This window comes from Bufo gargarizans, chromosome 3, assembly GCF_014858855.1.
Source record: "Bufo gargarizans isolate SCDJY-AF-19 chromosome 3, ASM1485885v1, whole genome shotgun sequence".
NCBI lineage: Eukaryota > Metazoa > Chordata > Amphibia > Anura > Bufonidae > Bufo > Bufo gargarizans.
The window spans coordinates 360,484,369-360,502,280 of record NC_058082.1 but is presented as its reverse complement, the minus strand read 5'-3'; positions in this window follow the sequence as shown (position 1 = coordinate 360,502,280).

The window sequence follows — 17,912 nt, the reverse complement described above, 5'->3', positions numbered from 1 at the left end:
ACACCGTCCCCACCGTCAAGCATGGGGGTGGAAACATTTTGCTTTGGGGGTGTTTTTCTGCTAAGGGCACAGGACAACTTATTCGCATAAACGGGAAAATGGACGGAGCCATGTATCGTGAAATCCTGAGCGACAACCTCCTTCCCTCTGCCAGGAAACTGAAAATGGGTCGTGGATGGGTGTTCCAGCACGACAATGACCCAAAATATACAGCAAAGGCAACAAAGGAGTGGCTCAAGAAGAAGCACATTAAGGTCATGGAGTGGCCTAGTCAGTCTCCGGACCTTAATCCAATCGAAAACCTATGGAGGGAGCTCAAGCTCAGAGTTGCACAGAGACAGCCTCGAAACCTTAGGGATTTAGAGATGATCTGCAAAGAGGAGTGGACCAACATTCCTCCTAAAATGTGCGCAAACTTGGTCATCAATTACAAGAAACGTTTGACCTCTGTGCTTGCAAACAAGGGTTTTTCCACCAAGTATTAAGTCTTTTTTTGTTAGAGGGTTCAAATACTTATTTCACTCAATGAATTGCAAATCAGTTGCTATCTTTTATTTAAAGTTATTTTTTCGATTTTCCTTTTGATGTGCTATCTGCCACTGTTACAATAAACCTACCATTGAAATGATACTGTTCTGAGACTTTTCATTTCTTTGTCATTGGACAAACTTACAAAATCAGTGAGGGGTCAAATAATTATTTCCTCCACTGTATATGGGGCCTCCTGATTCTCCCTCAATGGCACATGTTAGGGGAAATAAGGATTGACCAGTTGGATTTCAACTGCCCGATCCTTTTGTGCTCAGGTATATAAGTGGCATAAAGGAAAAACTAACGCAATGCAATAGCACTCTGCTGACATGCAAAAATAATCAGGTAAATACAATATTGCCATACTTACTATATAGAAAATGTACTAATGTTATGTTATAAATGTGCAATTTTTGGCAAGTACATTTTGTATAAAATCATTTGTGCCTGTCCGACAACAACAAGGCGATCTCTTTAAGACAGGAACCTACATTAAATACTGCCTCCTGTGGTGTCATACTGGCCTCTATTAAATTCAGGTTCCACATGTATGCTGAGCCCACACTGTTATAACTCTTTTGGTGCCACAATGGCACCATATTTGCCAACAATGTCACATTTATAACAAAGCATTAGTATATTTTCTATAGTAAGTATGGCACTATTGTATATACAGTTAGAGATGAGCTAATTGAAGCTGACGAGGTGGAATTTGTTACGAATTTCATGGAAAATTTCATTCGTACCGAATGCGAATTTCCTTACGCTTCGAGGTAACGAATCACATTTTTCCTAAAATGGCTGCTGCACGTGTGAGGACATGGGGCAAGGAACTCTGGGAAGGCGGGATCACCCACAATGCCATGCATGCAACCAATCAGCACCCAGCCAGCACCGTTTGACGCCCCTGCACTTCCTGAAGCTCCATTGTTCCACTGAAGGAAAAAGCACCCCAGACCATTATGGCGCCCCCTTCACTGTGGCACGTAGAAAACATCTCAGGTGGGATCTGCTTGTCCTGCCAGTAACGTTGGAAACCATCAGGACCATCAAGATTGAATTTTTTCTCATCAGAGAATAAAACTTTCTTCAACCTTTGAATGTCCCATGTTTGGTGCTCTCTTGCAAAGTCCAAACGAGCAGTTCTGTGGCGTTCAAGGATGCAAGGTCTTTGAAGACGTTTTTTGTTTTTGAAGCCCTTCAGTCTCAGATGCCGTCTGATGGTTATGGTGCTGCAGTCAGCACCAGTAAGGGCCTTAATGTGGGTCGAGGATCCAGTGTCTTGACGGACAGCCAATTGGATCCTCCGGTTCAGTGCTGATGAAATTTGTTTGGGTCTTCCACTTGACTTTTTTGTTCCATAACCCTCAGGATCATTTAAGAAATTCCAAATGACTGCGTCCCACCTCAGCAGTGTCGGACTGGGGTGCCTAGGGCCCACCAGTAAAATTTATTTTGAGGGCCCACCATATGGATACATTCAAAGATTTCCTGCTCACACAGCAGTAGACAGCAGCAAGATGCTACAAGATAATTGATTATGGGGGTCCCCACAGTGAATCTGAGAAGGCGAGTCCCTGGCAAAAGAGGATACTAGCTCATGCTCTCTGTACCTAGAAGTCATCTTAGCTACCTGATTGCGTCAATAATAATAAAATGGGTAGTTTCTTAAATTATCTACCCAGTATCTTATATGAACATTGGCTGGTTATGGTGCTGTACGATGCCTATCTATATCTAGTGCAGTAACTATACTGTGTCATGTGCCACTTCACCTGTACCTCTGTGGGCCAGTCCGAGCCTGCACCTCAGCAACGATGGCGCGCTGTGAGAGACCCTGCTTATGCAGTTCAACAACCCGACCACGTTCAAAAAGGGAGAGTTTTTTTGCCTTTGCCATCACAACGTGTGACTACCTGACAGAAAATGACAATGAATCCACATCTTTGCACAGATTTGGCCTTTTAGAGGCATGTGGTCCTAAACTTTTGATCAGCTGAAAAACAGCCTGTTTCAGTTTATTCGTTGTTTTCATTAAATTGAATGCTCAAAAAATGTTTTGTCTCACTCCCATTTCATGTTGCATGTTGAAGCTCTACTTGGAACCTTGTTAAGATCCAGCCATGCTAAATATGATTTGTTGTCATTTTTCAAGTGGTCTTAAACTTTTGATCAGGACTGTATTTTACAGCCCAGTTTGCAGCTTATTACTGTCGAAATACAAATATATTCGCCTTTCATCATTGTACTTTTGTGTAAAAATAGAAAAAAGAATTAGGGCCTAGTTGCCGTTCAGCGGTGCAGTGAGATATTTTACAACCCAGTTTGCTGTGTATTACTGGCGAAATACAAATATATTCGCCATTCATCGTTGCACTTATCTGTTGAAAAGCCTTCTGTGGATGACACTGTTATAGAAATGGGGGGTCTGTGGATGACACTGTTAAGGGGAGGGGGATCTGAGGATGACACTGTTATGGGGAGGGGGGTCTGTAAATGGCACTGTTATGGGGAGGGGGATCTGTGGATGACACTGTTATAGGGAGGGGGATCTGTGGATGGAACTGTTATGGGAGGGGAATCTGTGGATGACACTGTTATAGGGAGGGGTATCTGTGGATGACACTGTCATGGGGTGGATCTGTGGATGACACATATAGCATAAGATGCAAAATACGGTATGGGACCCTCACTACCAGGGGTTGTAAAATCATATCCAACCATTCTCCCAATTGTTCGGTTAGAGAACCGATACCGGACACTATGGGGTGCAGCGGTGGCGGAACCAGGCCTTTGTGTACCTTGGGCAAGGCATGCATGATTGGTGTCACCGGACTTTCCACCTGTAAGTACATGTATAATTTTTGGTCAAATAGACCTGGGTTTTTTACTCTTATTAATAATTACCATATAAATATTCTGGTAAGCATCAAGGAGATTTTTTTGTCAATTGCTTATAAGTGGAAGAGTCGGTGAGTACATCAAGAACTTGTTGTTTATACATGGCCTTGTCCAATACCTACACTGCTCCCCCCTTGTCCGCCATTTTAATAACTATGTCCTCCTTGCAATGTAAATAATCAATTGTTGCCTGCTGCGTTTTGGTGATGTTGTTATGTTTGCGGGTGCTTTTTTGTTCATGAAACAACCATAAAAGTTGTTTCTCCACTGTTTCCTGAAATACATCCATACTTGGAGTATGAGACTGAATCGGATAAAATTGCGGATTCCGGACTGAGAAAAACTCTGTTAATGGTACTGCAGCTTTATCCACAGACTCAGTTTGTAATTCTCTTAAATTGATAATAGAGAGTTGTTCCATAAACGATAAATTCAAAAATTCATTGTTATTAGTGCTTGTGGTCCCAAGGGGTTTCGATCCTTCCCCTAAACTCAAAAAATGTTTTTTTACAGTTAAATCTACAGTTAAGTCCCTTGCGGGAGCAAAATTCGGACCCAATTTTAAAACCTCAATCTAGTCATTAGTAAATGTTACAGAAGAGAGATTACCGTATTTTTCACCCCATAAGACGCACTTTTTCGCCCCCCATTTGGGGGAAAAATATCCCTGCGTCTTATGGGGCGAATGCTGCCAGTTTTACATCGCAAACTGCGATGTACGAGCGAGCGGGGACTCGGGTAGGGACTGGGAGGAGGAGCTGGGGGCCGGCAATAGCGGCGGGCGGTGCAGTCACTGTACTATAGCCCCGCTGCTCCGGTATACTAATATAAAATGTCTTATTCAATTAATAGTTATTAAATATGCCCCTTCATTCCTAATAATACCTTAAATCTTAAACGCTTCAGTATAATGCAGGCCGGGCGGGCGGCAGCGTAACTCCCTGATGTCACGTGCCTGCGCCGCCTACTTTATGAATGAAGCAGGCGGCGCAGGCAAGTGACGTCAGTGAGTGACGCGCCGGCCGCCCGGCCTGCCTGCCTCCATTGTACTGAAGTTAGGATGTAAGGCACTATTAGGAGTTGGGGGGCATGTTTAGTAACTATTAATTGAATAAGACATCTTATATTTGTATACTGGAGCGGCGGGGGGGGAGGATCTGTGGATGACATTTTTATGGGGGACATCTGTGGATGGCACAGTTATGGGCTGGGGGGATCTGTGGATGGCACATATTATAACAGTGCCACCCACAGATCCCCCCTTCTAACAGTGCCATCCACAGATCCCCCTGTAACAGTGCAAGCCACAGATCCCCCCATAACAGTGTCCATCACAGATCCCCCCATAACAGTTTCCGTCATCCACAGATCCCCCCATAACAGTGTCTGTCATCCACAGATCCCCCCATAACATTGTCAGTCATCCACAGATCCCCCCATAACAGTGTCAGTCATCCACAGATCCCCCCATAACAGTGTCCGTCATCCACAAATCCCCAGTAATAGTACCATCCACAGACCACCATTAGTTCCAAACCTACCAAACACACAGCACACCTTTTGGTTAAAAATATTTTTTTTTCTTATTTTCCTCCCCAAAAACCTAGGTGCGTCTTATGGGCCGGTGCGTCTTATAGGGCGAAAAATACAATGACATCATTAGCAGTACTACAAGTGTTATTTATTTCTTGTGCCGCGTTGCCATTGTATGCGGTTTTCCTATGCTTGCTGCCTCCTCGTCGCCTTGACAGTTTTTTGTTTTCATATCAATACCTGACCTTTTCTGTTTCTTATAATATGACAATTTGGTCAGGGGTGTACTGCTATCCTCTTCAGAAACTGAGTGTTGTTGATTTATATATATTGTGATTCCAGAGAAGCTTGAAAAAAATCTGATTCAGATGAATTAATGCTCACCGTAGCGGTTTTAGCTTTAGATTTGTATTTTTTATTTTATTTCTTTTTTGTTTGTTTTTTTAGAATAGACTTGGGTGTACTCTGGGTCCCCTCCCTTCTGCCCCACTCATAGACTTGTTGATTTTTATAATCATGTAGATCCCTTTGGGATTTTTTGTGTTTTATGTCCATGATGTTCTCTTCCAATTGTAATATGGTTTTAATGGCGTTATTTTTTAGAGTTTCAAACTGTTTCAAATCATTTTTAATTTGTTCTATTTCTGTTGTCAAGGAGCTTAGCTTCTCCCCTTCATAATCCACAATTAGGGACATCAAGTTTAGTGAGCAGTCTGACAGCATGTTATTCCAAGAGTCCACTAACAATTCTGAAAACACTGTGGTGGGAATTTTTTTCAATCTGAGTCCACGAGGGATCATCGATTTTTACAAATATTTAGATAAAGTAGTATGGTCCCACCATATTTTAATCTCTTGTATCAATGATTTTTCAAGAGCAAACATTTTAAAGTCCAGGTCCAATTTTTATCATCTGTAGAAAAAACTTTATCCGCCTTGGATCTGCGGTCTGGATTGGATGAATATGCCATGATAGTTATAAAGCAAACAAACACTTGGAGGCAATGCAGTGTAAGCTGAAACTGTACTTTCACCGTAGGACATGGAAACAAACTTCAGACTTATAAACTTTGTAAGGCAAACCAGCTCACCTGCTGCATAGATTGCAGTCCCTTGGTGCAAAGGAATCCGTGGTAAGACCTCTTGAGACAGGAGAAAAAAGGAAAACGCAATCCAGCACGCCAAAGCAATTTTGAGCCGTCGGTTCCTTTATTGTGGTGATAAGTTATTCGTACAGTAATACAACCTCCATTAGTGTAATTCGCAGTCTACGCGTTTCGAACCCACCGGGTCTTATTCATAACTCCATGTTAGACTCCGATCCGTAGAAGTATATATAGGCACCTGGAGAAACAGAAAAGGTCAGGGATTGATATGCAAACAAAAAAACTGTCAAGGCGAACGGGAGGCCGCAAGCATAGGAAAACCGCATACAATGGCGACGCGGCACAGGAAATAAATAACACTTGTAGTACTGCTAATGATGTCATTAATCTCTCTTCTGTAACATTAACTAATGACCAGATTTTAAAATTGGGTCGAATTTTGCTCCCGCAAGGGACTTAACTGTAGATTTAACTGTAAAAAAAAACATTTTTTGAGTTTAGGGGAAGGATCGAAGCCCCTTGGGACCACAAGCACTAATAACAATGAATTTTAGAATTTATCATGTATGGAACAACTCTCTATTATCAATTTAAGAGAATTATAAACTGAGTCTGCGGATGAAGTTGCGGTACCGTCGACAGAGTTTTTCTCAGTCTGGAATCCGCAATTTTACCCTATTCAGTCTCGTACTCCAGGTATGGATGTATTTCAGGAAACAGTGGAGAAACTATTTTACAGTTGTTTCATGAACAAAAAAGCACCCGCAAACATAACAACATCACCAAAACACAGAAGGCAATGGTAATCATTAATAAGGGTAAAAAACCTAGGTCTATTTGACCAAAAATTATATATGTACTTACAGGTGGAAAGTCCGGTGACACCAATCATGCATGCCTTGCTGAAGGTACACAAAGGCCCCATAGTGTCCGGTATCGGTTCTTTAACCGAACAATTGGTAAAATGGTTGGATATGATTTTGCAACCCCTGGTAGTGAGGGTCCCAGGGTACCTGAGAGACACAGTGGCCATACTTAGAAGTTTTTTCAATAAAAAGTGGTCACCAGAATTTACATGGTTGTCCACAGATGTGGTGTCTCTCTCTATCCTTCCATACCACATGATGTAGCTCTGTTCTCTTTGGAATACCACTTACACAAATACAGTAGCTATAGGGAGGAACAAATTAATTTCATATTGGAAGTTACAGAATTTCTTTTAACTGACAACTATTTCTCTTTTGATGGAGTGTTTTATTTGCAGGTACAAGGGGTTTCAATGGGGGCAAAATTTTCCCCATCTTTAGCCAATTTGGTGATGTCATATTGGGAAGAACATTATATCTTCACCGTTAATAACCCCTATGTGTCTGCTATAGAGTGGTATGGCAGGTACATCGATGTGCTGTTTCTTTCGAATTTAATTAATGCACTGTATTATTATATCTCCTTTTACTATGTTGTTTCTACGCATTGTTTCTCTGCTGCCATCTGCTGGCCGGAATTTGTATGCTGCACGCCTTGTTCCTTATCTATAAAGTTTTTCTCTGCTGGGCGTGGTTTTAGCAGCCTTGGTTCTTGTCACTTCCTGTAGCCATTTTAAGTGCTGCACTCCTTGTGACTGGAGACACACACCTTGGCTTGTGAAGGCATCAGTTTTTGACCAGCAGTTGCCTCAGCAGTTAGCCTCAGGAAAGACACCCACATCACAGCATTCCTGTACTGCATCACTGTATGTTGCTGCTCTGGATCAAATAAACCCACGTTTGATTGCATCCTCATGTCTACGTCTGGGTCCATCTAACCTGAGCATCTGCCGGTCCGGTCTGCTCCACTGCTTGGATACGAAGGTAAGACAGTCACAAGGTCATCATCAGTTACACCTTCATTCGCCTTCATGTGGGGACAGAACAATCGATGACCTGCTCCTAATTTCGAGGGGCGATGTGCCTGCCATACCCTCTTTCATGGAGTACCTAAATAACAACCCTTATAACTTAAAATGCACTTTTATATATAGTAGTACTTCCATGAATTTTCTTGATCTGACTTTTTCTGGCATACCATATCAGAAAATTATCACTTCAACATATCGCAAGCCAGTATCAGGTAACATTATTTTAAGAGCAAATAGTCACCATCCAACACATACAATCAATCACCGGTACAGGTGGGAGAATTCATTAGGGCCAGAAGAAACTGTAACAGTGAGGAGGCTTTTAATCAGGAATGTGAAACAGTAACCAAGCGACTTTTAGAATGTGGCTATCCTCAGTGGATGACCACTAGAGGCAAGAATATCGCCCGAAACAAGAGTCGCAAGGATTTACTTTTCAGTAATAATAATAAAAAAATACGGATACTCCAGGTGTGCCCATGTTAACGCTAACATATAGCAGGCAATTTGAAGCTATCAAAAAGATTGTTCAGGGCAGCATTTCCATCCTTTATGAGGATGATGCCCTGTGCGGTCTTCTCAGTGAGAGTTGCAGGGTTATACCGAGACGTTCTTCAACTTTAGCTTCTGCTTTGTCACCTTCTTTTTTGTCTTCTAGTTCTAGGGCTAGTGTTCAAACTTGATTAAAATATACAGGCTTTGCACATTGTGGAGGCCATCCGTGCAAGACATGCAGGTATACCACACCCACAAAAACTTTTAATGATTCAGAACACAGTTCAGACTTCACGACAAAATCTTATATCAACTGCAATAGCTTAAATGTTATTTATATCATTAGATGCACTCAATATGATCTTTCATATGTGGATAGTGTCACACGCAAATTGAAAAATTGAATATTAGAACATTTAAACTATTTAAGCAACTCATCCTATGTCAATATTTCAGGAGCTGCTAAACATTTTGTAGAGAGACACAATAGAAGTGCACATACCTTTAGTGCTTTTGGGATTTTGGGATAGAAAAGGTGACCTCTCCCCCAAGAGGTGGCAGTATCAAAAGAATACTGCTGCAAAGAGAGGCATACTGGATTTTTAGATTAAAAACCAGCTATCCCAGAGGCTTAAATTATAAAAAGGAATTGATGCATTTCTACTAACTCTCTTGTTTTTGTGTGCTACAGAATTACGTTGATGTCATCATTCTTCATGGTTTTTCCCTGCTCCCTGCTTTATGTCATGAGGTTTTTTGGTTGCTTTACATCAGGCTTTGTATACATGACACAGTCTCTCGGACTACTGATTTGGCATACAGCTTAGATCAGTTCTCCGATAGTGAATAGATTTTATTGTTAATATGCATACAAGCATATATGTTGTTGTTTTTTCTTTTGTGTTTTATGCACTTTCACTTTTAAAGATATGGTTTTAATCTATCACATGTTAAGAAGCTTCACTCACCATGTGGACTTCTGATCCAGCTTGATTACTTGGGCACCTGAGTTATCTCCCCCCATTTAGGGGAGGAATCTTTTCTCCAGGTGCCTATATATACTTCTACGGAATGGAGTCTTACCTGGAGTCATAAATAAGAACCGGTGGGTTCGAAACGCATAGACTTATTTCTACACTAATAGAGGTTGTGATACTGTACGAATAACTTTTCACCCCAATAAAGGAACCAACGCCTCAAAATTGCTTTGGCATGCTGGAATGCTTTTTCTTTTTTTTTCCTGTCTCAAGAGGTCTTACCACGGATTCCTGCGCACCCAGGGACTGCAATCTATGCAGCAGGTGAGCTGGTTTGCCTTACAAAGTGTATAAAACATTTATCTAAATATCCTAGTTATAGTGGATTTGATTATATATACCTATAAGAGGCCATATTGCTATATCTATGTATTTTAAAGACGGCCGAGGGTCATGGGAAGAACAGTTCAGATACATTTCTTCTCATGGATATACTAGTCTGAAAAGAGGCCTTCTTGTCTCTTTAGGGATTTATGACACGAGTTAAGGGTGCTCTCCAGACGCAGCTGGTGCTAATTACTTCTACAGTTTGGTATTTATTAATGAAGCAGAAAATCTGTGATATCTATATACGCTTATAATCATCCTTAGTTTTGTATAAGAAAATCAATAAGACCTATGTATCATTTAAGGCTACTTTCACACTAGCGTTCGATCGGATCCGTTCTGAACGGATCCGATCATATTAATGCAGACGGAGGCTCCGTTCAGTACGGATCCGTCTGCATTAATAACTTAGAAAAAATTCTAAGTGTGAAAGCAGCCTGAGCGGATCCGTTCAGACTTTCAATGTAAAGTCAATGGGGGACGGATCCGCTTGAAGATTGAGCCACAGGGTGACATCTTCAAGCGGATCCGTTCCCATTGACTTACATTGTAAGTCTGAACGGATCCGCTCGCCTCCGCACGGCCAGGCGGACAGCTGAACGCTGCAAGCAGCGTTCAGCTGTCCGCCTGTTTGTGCGGAGGCGAGCGGAGCGGAGGCTGAACGCCGCCAGACTGATGCAGTCTGAGCGGATCCGCTCCATTCAGACTGCATCAGGGCTGGACGGAGGCGTTTGGGTCCGCTCGTGAGCTCCTTCAAACGGAGCTCACGAGCGGACCGACGAACGCTAGTGTGAAAGGAGCCTTATATTGTTACGTATTATTAAGGAAGTTTATGTATCTGTTATCATATATATATATATATATATTCTTAGGAACGCATATATTCCTATTATTTGATGAAGACAGTTTGGGTATGGACTTTCTTTATGAGTATCTGTAAATATCTGGTGTTTTTACTAACCGTTGGTGTAGCAGAGGAGGCACAGATACAGTATCTCTGTGAGAAAACAAGGCTCATTTATATTATTATTGGTCCCATAAATTAACAATGTGGGAAACATTCAAAGGGGCACCTAACTGATAAGTTTGTGATCATAAAACACACACACATGATGAAAGGGACCACCACCAACAACAACAAGAAAAAAAAAGAGAAAACACAGAGAGACAAAGAAAACCCAGGATAAAGATCCTAATGATGAGAGTGTACATTAGAACTCACTTCTCTTAGTCTCTGCACATCATCTGTATTCCTGGTAATGTAAACATTTATTTTGTGTAGTATTTTGTGTAGTATTGATATCAATTAATCAGCCTGATATTTAGCAAACTCCCCGCTGTTGGCGGATGTATAGTTGTTAAAAGTGCTACATCAATAAGGTCACTATTCAGTAACGATGCATATTACTGAATAAAATAACTAAATATTGATATCAGAGGTAACTCTCTGATTGGAATAATTTCATTCCATAGTCAATACCAGGCTTGATCATTTATATTGCTACCCCATTATCCAAGATTTGTCATAGTTGGGTGCAGAGCAAGGGTTCGTATCTTTTATTAACATTATTGATTTTTTATATCTAAAAATTGTGGTTGAGATGGATTGTTTTATTTTCTTATGTCTGAGAGGTACTGTGAATACGCTGGTATTTGTGTTGGTGCCATCTAGTGGTGAATTTTAGGTACTGCATATCAGCGTGTATCATTGCAGATTATTGAGTTTTACATTGGTTAATCTTTGATTGTATTTTAAATTATTGTAGAATAAATCATTTATATTTTTGCATAGATGCTTGTACCTTGTTTTACTGATTGCAAAATATAATTAAATAGCCGATCAAACTCTTTTTGAGGTGTTATATATGTCCACCTCAAGGATCAATACCCTTTTAAATTTTTTCGGTGATCCTTTCTTTTATATAAAGCCATTTACTTTATATCCCGGACATAAAATGGAGGTACCACCGAGATCGTTTTAATTTATTAATTATATGTGCAAATAGCAAAACATTCCATAATTTTCTTGGCTGACCAGACTGTTATATATCTGTGTACTGATTATTGGTGGAGAAAATTAGCACAGCCGGTAGTGAAGCGGGTTCTGGTGAAGCTACAGGAGGCAGTCCATCTATTCTGGAACGTTTAATCTAATTTAATGTAAATTCACGGTTGAGTTTGGATCAGGATATAACTGCGTGGTTAAGTGAGCTGCAGACAGAAGCCAATAGAGAATGTGTGGATGTATGGTCATCACTTAGTACAGTCAGGAGACACCTAGCCTATTTTGATGTGCTTAAAAGTACTGCCAGTAAAGACCAACACCTCTTAAGGATGTTGGCACCAGTTTTATGTGCAATAATGAGAGATTTTTGGATCCTCCAGCTCTCACACCCCAAAATATAAATATGTCATCATCATGTGCTCTTAAAGCGGAATCCATCCGAGACCCTAAACCACCCGAGGGTGATGGCATGATTACACAGGAGGCCTTAACCCAATTAAGTCAGGCGTTTCAAGCTGTAACCGCCTTACTAGGTGCTAGCAACGCAAAAGGCCTAGAAGTGTCCCACCACACCTTCCCCAAGAGAGGGATGGAAGTGATCGGAGTATGAGTGATTATGACAGTGATGTGGAAAAGTGTGTGGTTTATTCCTTACCACGCAGCGATGAGTTTGCCCAAAAGGGGGATGAGAGTTCCAGGCGACCGTCATACGCTGAAGTGGTCTCTGGAAAGAAAAAAGCTCAGTGTGCAGAAGGGGATCAGAGTTCCTCGAGTATCATTAAATTTCTCAATGCCACTGTACCTAAATTCTCTAAGAAAGGTTCTCCTGAAATTGTTGATCACTTAGAACTGTACCAGTCCACCATGGATTCTTTAAAATTGTATTCTAATGTGGACAGGATCAGATTCCTACCATGGGCATTTGAGAATAAGTATCGCCATTACTTTATTTCCTTCAAGGACAGGGGGATCCGGGATTGGCAGGATGTTTTGCACAAGGTAAAATTAGAATTTGGCCCTTACCGTGCTATTACTGCTGCAAAACGTGATATTTATAAACTCACATGTAGACCCAATCAAAGTCCCCGGGAATTCCTCTCTATTCTTAAAAATGCCTATGGGTTAGCGTATAGGTCCCCAAATTGGGAGTCTGGGTAATTCAAACAACTGTTTTATGATGCAATGCCTATGTAAATTAAATTTAGCCTAGCTAGAAATCTCGATCTTAAAGCTCCCTTAGACAGATTGGTGACGGCTGCAACTTCCCTGTATAACATCAGTGAGTGCCATGCTACGGGTTAGAGGAGATACAAAAGGTCCCCAAAACGTAGCAGAAGCTAAAAAAAAACCCACCCTGGCATTTGAAACGCAGCCACACAGGTAGGACCCAGCGTCTACAGGACCTTTCCAACGAACCCAGCGACAACAGGTAGGACCCAAGCAAATAAAGCCTCATAGCCCTAACGGGTCAGAGGGGGATAAAAATGGGGGTCCCCCTGGAATTAGGTGCTGGAATACCAGGCCCGGGAATAACAGGCCCAGACAACAGAAGGAAGGTTGGCCTGAACCCTCTTCTTCACTTCTCAGTCTCCCACTTCTAGTAAGGGAAGTCAGTCTCCCACTTCTAGTAAGGGTACACCACAAAACCAAACTGTGCGCAAATCAAAAGATCGTTTTTTTATCAGTTGGCAGATCAAGTGGCTAAATTAACTGAAATAGTTAATGAGATGTCCCAGGTGTCCATGGAAAAACAACCTGAGCCTTTTTTAGGGGCGGCCGCAGGTCCCAGCTCAGCCCTATGAAGCAGGCAGGGTGGGGTCAGAGTCCAGGCCAACGCAATGCTACCAAGCTGGTTATATAGGAATCTAATGTGTTTTCAAATTCTATATTGCCTTGCAGCGTTCCTGACCCTAAAATTGAGGCCAAAGAGGAGGTGTCTAACGTGTTGTCTAACTTGCAGTCTAACCATGTTTATTCGTGCACTAATGTGTCTTCTCCAGTGAGTTATCCCATCATCTCAGCGTCAATCTGTGAACTGCCGTCTGTAAACTGTGACGTATTCCAGTTTTCCCGTATTACAGTAAGGCTTCTTTCACACTTGCGTTTGGGGTTCCGCTTGTGAGTTCCGTTTGAAGGCTCTCACAAGCGGCCCCGAACGGATCCGTACGGCCCCAATTAATTCTGAGTGGATGCGGATCCGCTCAGAATGCCTCAGTCTGGCACCGTTTGACCTCCGTTCCGCTCAGCAGGCGGACACCCAAACGCAGCTTGCGGTGTTTGGGTGTCCGCCTGGCCGTGCGGAGCCAAACGGATCCGTCCAGACTTACAATGTAAGTCAATGGGGACAGATCCGTTTGAAGTTGACACAATATGGTGCAATTTCAAACGGATCCGTCCCCCATTGACTTTCAATGCAAAGCCTGGCCGGATCCGCCTGACTAACTTTCAGACTTTTCTGATAATGCAGACGGATCCGTTCTGAACGGATCCTATCGTTTGCATTATAGGAGCGGATCCGTCTGTGCAGACACCAGACGGATCCGTTCCGAACGCAAGTGTGAAAGTAGCCTAAGAGTGTACGGGGTTCGCCAAAAGTCGCATCACTGCAAAAGGATCAAATCCTCAAAAAGAGTCAGATGAGTGAACATACTAATTTCTTATGGGATTTGTTTCAGGTTGAAGGACGATATTTTGTTGATTCTTATATCCAAGATGAACTTATCGGGCCAGTTAGGGGTTTACTTGACACGGGATCACAAGCCATCATATTGTCATATAGTTATTTCCAACAGGTTATGGATGTGACAGCAAAGAGGCCGAAGTTGCAATCGTTTGATGGGTATTTGATAAGTATAGGAGGACACGTTTTGCAGGTAAGAGGTACAACATGGTTAAAGTTTAAAATTGGCAAGAAGGTAATTAGACATTCCACACTCATTGTCGATCCTTAATGGTAGGTGTACTCTCTCTGCATACCTAGGACTGAAAAGTATTTATGTATTGACCCATTTACAGTTGCAAGAAAAAGTATGTGAACCCTTTGGAATGATATGGATTTCTGCACAAATTGGTCATAAAATGTGATCTGATCTTCATCTAAGTCACAACAATAGACAATCACAGTCTGCTTAAACTAATAACACACAAAGAATTAAATGTTACCATGTTTTTATTGAACACACCATGTAAACATTCACAGTGCAGGTGGAAAAAGTATGTGAACCCCTAGACTAATGACATCTCCAAGAGCTAATTGGAGTGAGGTGTCAGCCAACTGGAGTCCAATCAATGAGATTAGATTGGAGGTGTTGGTTACAGCTGCCCTGCCCTATAAAAAACACACTCCAGTTCTGGGTTTGCTTTTCACAAGAAGCATTGCCTGATGTGAATGATGCCTCGCACAAAAGAGCTCTCAGAAGACCTACGATTAAGAATTGTTGACTTGAATGAAGCTGGAAAGGGTTATAAAAGTATCTCCAAAAGCCTTGCTGTTCATCAGTCCACAGTAAGACAAATTGTCTATAAATGGAGAAAGTTCAGCACTGCTGCTACTCTCCCTAAGAGTGGCCGTCCTGTAAAGATGACTGCAAGAGCACAGTGCAGACTGCTCAATGAAGTGAACAAGAATCCTAGAGTGTCAGCTAAAGACTTACAAAAGTCTCTGGCATATGTTAACATCCCTGTTAGCGAACCTAAGATACATAAAACACTAAACAAGAATGGATTTCATGAGAGGATACCACAGAGGAAGCCACTGCTGTCCAAAAAAAACATTGCTGCACATTTACAGTTTGCACAAGAGCACCGGGATGTTCCCCAGCAGTACTGGCAAAATATTCTGTGGACAGATGAAACCAAAGTTTAGTGTGTGGAGAAAAAGAGGCACAGCACACCAACATCAAAACCTCATCCCAACTGTGATGTATGGTGGTGGGGGCATCATGGTTTGGGGCTGCTTTGCTGCGTCAGGGCCTGGACGGATTGCTATCATCGAAGGAAAAATAAATTCCCAAGTTTATCAAGACATTTTGCAGGAGAAAAGGCCATCTGTCCACCAGCTGAAGCTCAACAGAAGATGGGTGTTGCAACAGGACAACAACCCAAAGCATAGAAGTAAATCAACAACAAAATGGCTTAAACAGAAGAAAATACGCCTTCTGGAGTGGCCCAGTCAGAGTCCTGACCTCAACCCGATTGAGATGCTTTGGCATGACCTCAAGAAAGCGATTCACACCAGACATCCCAAGAATATTGCTGAACTGAAACGGTTCTGTAAAGAGGAATGGTCAAGAATTACTCCTGACCACTGTGCGCGTCTGATCTGCAACTACAGGGAACGTTTGGTTGAAGTTATTGCTGCCAAAGGAGGTTCAACCAGTTATTAAATCCAAGGGTTCACATACTTTTTCCACCTGCACTGTAAATGTTTACATGGTGTGTTCAATAAAAACATGGTAACATTTAATTATTTGTGTGTTATTAGTTTAAGCAGACTGTGATTGTCTATTGTTGTGACTTAGATGACGATCAGATCACATTTTATGACCAATTTGTGCAGAAATCCATATCATTCCAAAGGGTTCACATACTTTTTCTTGCAACTGTAGGTATTGTCCCCTGATGAACCCTGTGTTGCATTAGGAGGGGGAAACGCATTGGGACCTGTGAAATTGGGATACATCTTGTAAATTACATCTTGTAATAGGGTCTTTTCAAGGACAGAGTACACCTACCATTAAGGTGTATCTCTGGGCTGAGCAGCTGTGGAGGGAAAGTTTTGGGATAGTTATCCCCTGTATCCCAGTTTCTCAGCCTTTTACCGCCCTTCTTTTACCATTGATAGCTTTCTACGCACCAATTAGGATGCTTTATACAAGTTGTAATTTTATTTTACTGTGATTATAAATAAATGTTAAGTTTTAGGTCCTAGCCCTCAGTGATACATGTTTTAGAGCATACCAACAAACTGGCCTGGAAGGACGGGAACGGTTGCTCCCTCTGCCAACCTTAACAACCGTTCTGCATAATCCAGGCCCCACATATTTCCAGTGTAGCGGTCAGAGGAGGGAGAGACCGCAAAGCAGGTTTCAAGTACAGTACAGCGGACAAGGAGACTGAAGCAAAAGCCGGCTTTATTAAGGAGCAAAATGAAACTGCAGGAAAACCTGAAAACTTTTACTAAGTTTACTCTTAAAATAATGGGGAAACACTATCTATATTCAAAATTTACAGTGATAAATTATTGTACCTGTGAATGGACAGTCCCTATAATGATATGGAATATTCTTACCAGATCAGGAGATTCAATTCTGTCCAAACTACACCCGTCTGTATGGGTCCAAGCGGTTTAGGTACGCAGTTAGGCTCGTATTTGCTGAATGGAGTCTTCCATGGGACAGGGTCCTACCTAGCCCTGAATCTAATCCCTAACGAGTGTATTAGGGTAGGGGCAATTAGGCCCTGCCTATCAGAAATACAGAGCACCCGCCCCGATAGGGGAGACCCCGTCAGGAACCTTTCCCTGTAAGGGGCCTAAATCCCTAATGGTTTCCCTCTCTAATGTCCCAACATGTTTCATCCCACTGTCTGGGGACTCATCAGGGGATATATTTGATCTTAGAGGGTTAGCTAAAGTGAAAAAAATAGAAGGGAAAATACAAAACACAAACAGTCACAATACAGTATGTTCCGATTGTATAGAAAAAGAAAAAAGGATCACAATAAATTGATCCAGTGTTTACTAACTGCTTCAGTAGTTGTTCTGTTGAACGCGGGAAATGTCGGATGTATCGACAGGTCCGATTTTCAGAGACACTAAAAGACAGTGGTCCGTGTCCTGTTGTGATGCGGGGAAGTGTCACCGGCATCTACGTCTCAACGCCTGTATTTTTTATCTCAGGAGGGTGGCGCTTAGTGTCGCGCCGGTTTCCCTATTTAAATCCCCCGCTCTAGTACAGCCCAGCGGTGTTTCCACTCCCACTTCCTGTGCGCTGGAACGCACATGGAATGCACGCTAGTAGCACGTGCCCGGAAGTGAGAGGGAGGAGCAGCCGCTGACAATGGGGCAGGTCAGATGTTCC